The sequence below is a fragment of the Pongo pygmaeus genome, chromosome 11, assembly GCF_028885625.2.
Source record: "Pongo pygmaeus isolate AG05252 chromosome 11, NHGRI_mPonPyg2-v2.0_pri, whole genome shotgun sequence".
Taxonomy (NCBI): Eukaryota; Metazoa; Chordata; class Mammalia; order Primates; family Hominidae; genus Pongo; species Pongo pygmaeus.
The window spans coordinates 35,626,775-35,634,994 of record NC_072384.2 but is presented as its reverse complement, the minus strand read 5'-3'; the positions used below and the strand labels follow the sequence as shown (position 1 = coordinate 35,634,994).

At 46.2% G+C, this 8,220-nt stretch overlaps 1 pseudogene; it reads left to right on the top strand.

Moving 5' to 3' along the window:
* Positions 1 to 6,713: 6,713 nt before the first annotated feature.
* On the top strand, positions 6,714 to 7,191 carry LOC129031541 (polyubiquitin-like; annotated as a pseudogene).
* Positions 7,192 to 8,220: the final 1,029 nt, after the last annotated feature.

The following is an 8,220-nucleotide window of genomic DNA, read 5'->3' as shown; positions in this document are numbered from 1 at the left end:
AAGGCTTCACAATAGGATCCTTTTATTCAGGAAACTCCCCAGGCACATGTAAAATGGTTTTAGATTTAGAATTGTAACTCGCATGATTTTTCAGAAATCCATTTACCACACAAAGCAAGGAATCCCTACAGTGCTGATGCATTTAGTCTGATTTGGTCCTACTCCCTCATTGAGTCCTCAGGTATCCCCCATACCTTCTTTGCAAGCTGCCCAGCTAAGATTAGAAGCCCTAACCCTCAGGGGAGGCCAGCACCAGGTGACAAGGTGAACTCCACAGTGGTGGGCTGCTGCTGCAAGAGGTGCTGGGTGCTGACTCCCCTGGCTATGGTTTCATCTACTGTCACAGCCACCCTGCCTGCCTCCCAACTCATCCAAGCCCTCGGGGCTTCACTCAGAGCAGTGGGGCTGTTTCATTGGTTTTATTAACATTATTGTTTCTCAAATTCAAGAAAAATATCCAATTTGGAGGACTTAGAAAATCCACAGAACAAAGAACGGTTTTTAAAACCTCCATAATCCTACCACGCAGAGAAAACCACTGGTGGCCACCCTCACTGGCTGCTAATTACCGAAGTTACAGGAATTTAGATTGGCTGTCCCCTTTTGTGTCTCCAAAAACTTCTCTGCCATAAAGCCATTCCCCTCAATATTCCTAGAAGCAAAGGCCTGGGTGTGGGCAGTTAGAGAGGTAGAAAGGATGGAAGTCAATTTAAATTGGCTGGTTCAATTCAAGTTGCAAATATCCATGTCTATAACCAGCTAGGGAGATGCCACATCTACAGATGGGGTGAGAGGGGTGGCTATATCTGCAGGCTCATCTTCAGAAAACTGGCTATATGCAGACACGAGGTCTCTCCTGGGAAGATTGCAAGAGGAGGCAGTTGCAGCATGGTGCAAGACAGGAAGAGGACCCATCTCCCTCTCTCCCAAGGCCTGGGCATGCCCCTCAGGAACCCAGCCCTATGATAAGGAGTGACCTTAGCACCTAGGGCTTTAAGTCCTGCTAGTGCTGCTGGTACCCCTGAATAGTAATGTAGCAGTAACAGTGGGGACGTGGATGGGGGGAGGTGGCTATGACAAGTACAGAGGCAGAATGTATCAGCCAGCCATCGCTGCAATATGCCATTCCAAAATAGAGTGGCGTGGCCTAAAACAACAACCAATGAGTCTTACGTAGGTACCAGTAGGTTAGCCATCAATTGGCTGATCTAGGTTAGGCTTAGCAAGGCTGGATTTCAAACTGCAGGCTGAACCCATGCCATCTCCATGTCTCTCTAAACCACTTAGGAGCTGTGGACTAGCTGGATTATGTCCTTATCATGGCAATAGCTGAAGCACAAGAGCACAGGCTCAATTCTGAAGCACATGTTAAGCTTTTGCTCACATCGTATCTAATAACATCCAGTTGGTCAAAGCAAGTTATGTGGCTAAGTGCAATCTCAGTGGGATGAGGCAATATTCTGCCTCTAGGAGAAGGAACGGCAAACCCACAAGGCAATGGGAAACAAGGAGGGGTGAAGAATTGAGGACAAGGCACTCTACCACACTGATGTGTCAAATTGCAATCCCCAATGTTGAAGGCGAAGCCTGGCGGGAGGTGGTCAGATCATGGGGTGGTCCTTCATGAATGGTTTAGCAACATCCCTTTGCTGCTGTTCTCATGACAGTGAGTGAGTTATCACAAGATCTGCTTGTTTAAAAGTGTATAGCACTTTCCCCGCCTCTCTCTTGCTCCTGCTCCCACCATGTGAGATGCCTTGCTCCCCCTTTGCCTTTGCCATGATTGTAAGTTTCCTGAGGACTCCCCAAAAGCCAAGCAGAGGCCACCATGTTTCCTGTACTGTGCTCCAATCAAACCTCTTTTTGTTATAAATTACCCAGTCTCTGGTATTTCTTTATAGCAGTGCAAGGACATACTAATACGCACATAGATGCTATGTAAACAGGTATGGGCAACACTCATATTCACAGTGATAAATAAGATTCCAGGGATTAGGATGTTGATACATCATTTTAGGGGGCCTTATTTATCAATGTGAATATGAGTGTTACCTTATTTGGAAAAAGACTCTTTGCAGATGTAATGAAGGATCTTCAGATAAAGAGATTATCCTAGATTAGCCAGGTAGACCCTAAGTCTAATGATAAATGTCCTTATGAGAAAGAGGCAGTGGCAGATTACACCTACAGAAGAGGAAGAGGCAATGTCAAGACAGGCAGAGGTTAGAGCAATGCAGCTGCAAGCCAAGGAATGCCTGGAGCCACCAGAAGCTAGAAGAGTCAGGGAACAAATTCTTTCCTAGAGCCTCTGGAGGGAACACAGCTCTGCTGATACTTTAATCTTGGACTTGTGGCCTCCAGAGCTGAAAGAGGATACATTTCTGCTGTTTTAAGCCACCAAATTTATGGAAATTTCTTATATCAGTCACAGGAAACTAATACAATTGACAATAGTAATGGTGTGTTAGTCCACCTGAAGATGCTAAAATAGGCCCTCACTGGTCAACTATGAAGACTAATTGAAATAATTGAGAGATACTCATCATCTTTGCATACACTGAGTATAAGAATCTAGCAAAGACCTTCAGCTTGGACATGTAGGTACGGCACAGAGACTTAATCTACGAACACTCCCTTGCTGAGCTATTGGTCTGGAAAATTCTAGTTGCTTGAGCTATTGGTCTGGAAAAATACAGTTGCTTTTGTCCCTATAAATGGACAAAAATCCTGCCTATGGTATAATATTAAATCTGCATTGAGTGAATCTTGCATAGCAGGTAGTGGTTGAAGCACCTAGGAGGACAGACAGCTGGAACTCTCTGAGTATATAAGATCCAGTAGCAGGAAGAGCATGTTTTCTGCTTGCTAAAACATGCTAGTTCAGTGCTGTGGGACAGCATTTGATGGGAGTGAGCTAATGTTGGCTACTGTTATGTTGCAAAGAGAACTTAAGACTGGTGTGTGCTATGGTTTGAATGTGTCCCCTCCAAAATTCAGGTGACCCCAGGGCAACAATATTGGGAGGCACAGCCTTTGGAAAGTAACTGAGTCGTAAGAGCTCTGCCCTTGTGAATGGAATTAGGTGCCCTTATAAAAGGACTTGACAGAGTTTGCTCCTCTTTGCCCTTCTTCCTCTGCCATGTGAAGACACAGCACACCCCTCTGAGGATGTGGCATTCAAGGTGTCAGTGTAGAGCAGAGGCCAGACCCTCACCAGGCAATGAACCTGCCAGTGACTTGGTCTTGGACTTCCCAGCCTCCAGAACTGTGAGAAATTTATGTTCTTTATAAATTACCCAGTCTCAGGTATTCTGTTATAGCAACACAAAATGGATTAAGTGTGTGACCCAAGCAGATTAGATGAGTTCTACAAAGGCCCAAGGGTCTCAAGAATCCTGGAACACTGGGACACCCTGTCATCACTCACCCTGGTGAGCAAGCAGATGCCCACTGTGAAGGTCTCCATGGTCCCTTGAGTCGGGTGGCTGGGTTACTCTCTTCCCAAGTGGGAGTCTGATGGCCTTTGCTATTGCTGGGAACACAGGTGCCTGGAGTCTTCCTCCCTGGTTTGCTACCAGCCTTTCCCCTCTGAGTCTCCCCAGGTAGAAACTCACAGGTCCATACTGCTTTCAGCCAGCCCCCCTGTTTCCTTTCAGGTATTTAGAAGCTGTTGTCTCTCAGATTCCACCCTCCTCCCTCATCCTACGCTCCTCTCTCCTCTCTTCCTCTTGGACCCCAGCCACAATCTTGCCCAAGACATTATGCCAAGAGACTTCCACAAAAGCTGAGGGCAGAGCTGTCCTCACAGGAGAAAGCACAATCATGTGGGCTAGCCCCCTTGGAGTGAGGAGAAGGGAAAAATTCTGGAAGAATATTTATACAATGAAGAAATTAAATTTTCCTGACACAGATGCAAAGTGCTCACACAGTGCTAGCTACACACTCCATGAGTCCTATTAACACCTGTCAACATCCATCAGGTCACACCACCTATGAATGGTGTGTATGCATGGGCAACCACACATCTGTTTGTCTCAGTCAAACATCCTTAAAGCCTAGCAGAGTTCCTGGTACATGGTGGGCATTTAATAAACATTGTTCAAAAATAATTAGTTATTTCACAAATGAACATTGCAGAGTTTTCCAGCAACTTGTGCAAAGTTAAAGACATGATTAGATACAAGATCTACAATGTGGATAAAAACCAAACAGTTGCTAAAGAAAAATACAACTACTTCTTTTGCTGACACCAGAGTGAAATTTCCCTCATTTATCTTCATAGACAAATTTTTATTCTTTCTACTTTTCTGCATTTTCCAAAATGTCTCTAATGAGCAGACTGTAATTGTATTTGGGGAAAAATAACTGGACCTTCTAAAAACATAATTCCTTCCACATGCACCTTTCCCACTACCTATTTTTCCTGTTAATTTTGGAGACAGAGTGATGCCTAAGTTTCTCCACATTGTATGCTCCTGCTTGGCCAAACTTGTTGGAACCTCATTTGTAGAAAGTGGAAAAAAGTAGATCTAAGAGGCTTCTAAGAGTAGTTAATTATTCTTTCTAATCCCTCCCAGAGTTCACGGGTGGCATGCCAGGGAAGCCTAAGTACTTCGATTCCTTTATTCATTCCCCCTAAGCTTCTGGGTAAGGGTTATTTTCCTGCCGTATATTTATATATCTCTCATAAATGAGAGAAAAATGGAATAAATGCCTGCAGTGGGGAGCAGTGAACGCCATGAGTCTGCAGAGGAAGCAGTGAATCTGCACAGAAGAAGGACATTTGGGGCAGCATCTCATAAGCCTGCCCAGAGGATTGTGTCCACTGGGCAATCCTACCCAGAGTTTGGACACACGCCCTTGAAACTGTGTCTCTAGAGGGAGTTCTCTCAGGGATGGGGGTTCTGGGGGTTGTCACCATTTCAACGACATGAGGGGGTTGGCAGTGAAAACCAGACCTAAGGCAACTGTGCCAGCACCTTCCACACCATGGAGGTCCTCAGAGGGCATCTGGAGGGCTACACTAGGGTGGGAGCTGTTCCTTTTCAGGAAGAAGAACGCAGAGTTGCCAAGCAGCAGAGAGGGACCTGCGCACCTCAGCACCAACATGCCAATGCCCAGTATACCCCTCTGCAGCGTTCTACGTTCTCCATTGCCCTTGTGAAGAAACAGGAAGAAGTAACTGACTCATCCATTGGCAGAAACATTTAGGTCACTACAAGAAAAATCTTCCTGACCCTGGCACAGTTGAGACACTGGAAGAGGCTCAGAGGATAGGTGGTACTTGAATCCCAGGAGGAGGTGGAGATGAGACTTGTTGCTTATTCTGACTGAGGGAACTGAGCCACAGATGAGCCACCTGAGTTACAGGTGGGGTTATCCAAGTTGAGGGGCGGCACTGGAGACTGGTTGACTGTAAAGACATTAGAAACCCTGAGTTCAGAGGAGAAGGCAAAGCCAAAGAATGTATCAAAAACTGCAAGAGCTTGGGAGGCCAAGGCGGGTGGATCACGAGGTCAGGTGTTCGAGACCAGCCTGGCCAATATGGTGAAACCCTATCTCTACTAAAAATACAAAAATTAGCCAGGCATGGTGGAAGGCACCTATAATCCCAGCTACTTGGGAGGCTGAGGCAGGAGAATTGCTTGAACCCAGGAGGTAGAGGTTGCAATGAGCCGAGATCATGCCATTGCACTCCAGCCTGTGTGACAAGAGCAAGACTCCATCTCAAATTCCCAGCTACTCGGGAGGCTGAGGCAGGAGAATGGCGTGAACCTGGGAGGCAGAGCTTGCAGTGAGCTGAAATCACACCACTGCACTCCAGCCTGGGTGACAGAGCAAGACTCTGTCTCAAAAAAAAAAAAAAAAAAGCAAGAGTACTGATTGTCAAAACACGAGAAAACAAATCAGGACATTTTCAACTTTGAAGATATGGGAGTCAGGCATGAGCATGTAAGTCTGAGGACAGAGTAAGAAGTGCTTGGAGGCCAGGTGCGATGACTCAAGCCTGTAATCCCAGCACTTTGGGAGGCCAAGGCGGGTGGATCACCCAAGGTTAGGAGTTCAAGACCAGCCTGGCTAACATGGCTCCATCTCTACTAAAAATACAAAAATTAGCCAGGTGTGGTGGCCCACTCCCAGCTATTCGGGAAGCTGAGACAGGAGAATCGCTTGAACCCAGGAGGCGGAGGTTGCAGTGAACTGAGATCACGCCACTGCACTCCAGGCTGGGTGACAGCGAGACTTTGTCTCAAAAAAAAGGAAAGAAAGAAGTGCTTGGAGCCAGAACCAGCAGCACAGCAGCAAACGAGGACGGAGTTTGAATGTAAATGTGTCAAGGAATGAATGAACGAGGGTTGGTGTCATGGGCATGGTGCTGGAATGTGCCCTGCCACGTAGCTTTTGTGCTCCCACCAAAGGCTGATGGGGCATAAATGGGGGAAATTTCACTCTGGTGTAAGCAAAAAAAAATAGTTGTAGTTTTCTTAAGCAACTGTTTGGTTTTTATCCACAAATATTGTAGATCTTGTATCTAATCATGTCTCTAACTTTGCATGAAGACAGGGATTTATCCCAGCTTAAGGGCCAAGGGAAGAACCCACATAGAAATAGCTCAGTGGTAGGGATGACTGGCTTTGTTGGGCGAGTATGTGGTGGTGTCCCTGTGGCTGGACATGATTGGTGTTTCAGAGCATCATCATATCCGCTAACAGGTCAAAATGCAGATCTTCGTGAAGACCCTTACCAGCAAGACCATTGCCCTTGAGGTGGAGCTCAGGGACACCATCGAAAATGTGAAGGCCAAGATCCAGGATGAGGAAGGCATTCCCCCGGACCAGCAAAGGCTCATCTTTGCAGTCAAGCAGGTGGAAGATGACCGCACTCATTCTGACTATAACATCCAGAAAGAGTCGACCCTGCATCTGGTCCTGTGTCTGAGAGGTGGTATGCAGATCTTCGTGAAGACCCTGACTGACAAGACCATCACCCTGGAAGTGGAGCCCAGTGACACCCTCGAAAATGTGAAGGCCAAGATCCAGGATAAAGAAGGCACCCCTCACCTCCAGCCCCGACCAGCAGAGGCTCATCTTTGTAGGCAAGCAGCTGGAAGATGGCTGCACTCTTTCTGACTACGACATCCAGAAAGAGTCAACCCTGCACCTGGTCCTGCACCTGAGGGGTGGCTGTTAATTCTCCAATCTTGCATTCGCAGTGCCCAGTGATGGCATTACTCTGCAGTATAGCCATTTGCCCCAACTTAAGTTTAGAAATTACAAATTTCAGTCATAGCTGAACCTGTTCAAAATGTTAATAAAGGTTTTGTTGCACGGTTAAAAAAGAAAAGGAAAGAAATAGCTCAGTGTTGCAGGAAAGGCCTGGATCATTATTTCAAAAACTCCATTTCTCAGACTGCTTGTCCTTGAATAAACAATATCTCAATAAAATAATGTAAGGAGAAATTGTATACTATGGCCCCATCTTGGAGCTTCATAATGCACTCCAGTTTACGAAAGGCTCTGAGAGGAGCTACACCAGAGAAACCTGCTAAACCAAACACTTCCCAAATGGATGGGACCAGCAGATTTCCCTGCCCCACTTTTTAAAAATTTCCTCCATAAAACACCAATTAATACCTTATAGGACATGAGCCCTTCTCTGAATACACGTTGAAGAAAGCTGACCTTGGTCAATCGCCCTGATCAAAGGTAACACCTAAAAGCGTTATATATATTCTCTCTCTCTCTTTCCTTCTTCACCTTCTCCCTCTTTCTTTTATTCAATCTCCCTCCCTCCTTTCTTCCTCTGTCTTTCCTGTCTTTTCTTCATCTGGAAATTTTCTTTCATTTCTCTCTTCTTCTCCTTCACCTTCTCGAGCAATGTGCTAAGACTGCAATGCACTGTGACTTCCAGGGGTCCCCTGGAAACTCCTTGGGCCTAAGAGCCAAGTTTCCACCATAGCTGCAGCTGAACTGGTTTGCCCTCATCCCAGGAGCCATCCAGAGATTCCTATCTCAGCAATTTGCAAATGGTACTAAGGCCTCTGCACTGTTCCCAACAATGGCCCAATTAACTGCCACTTGCATTTCACCAGCCGGAAGGTTAATTGGCTCACATGACAAGGATGGAGAGTAACCTGCACCCCATTAAAATGGTCTGCTCTCAGTACCATTCCACTGCGCTTTCTGCCTGTTTTCACATGTTCACGAAGCGTACAAGAGA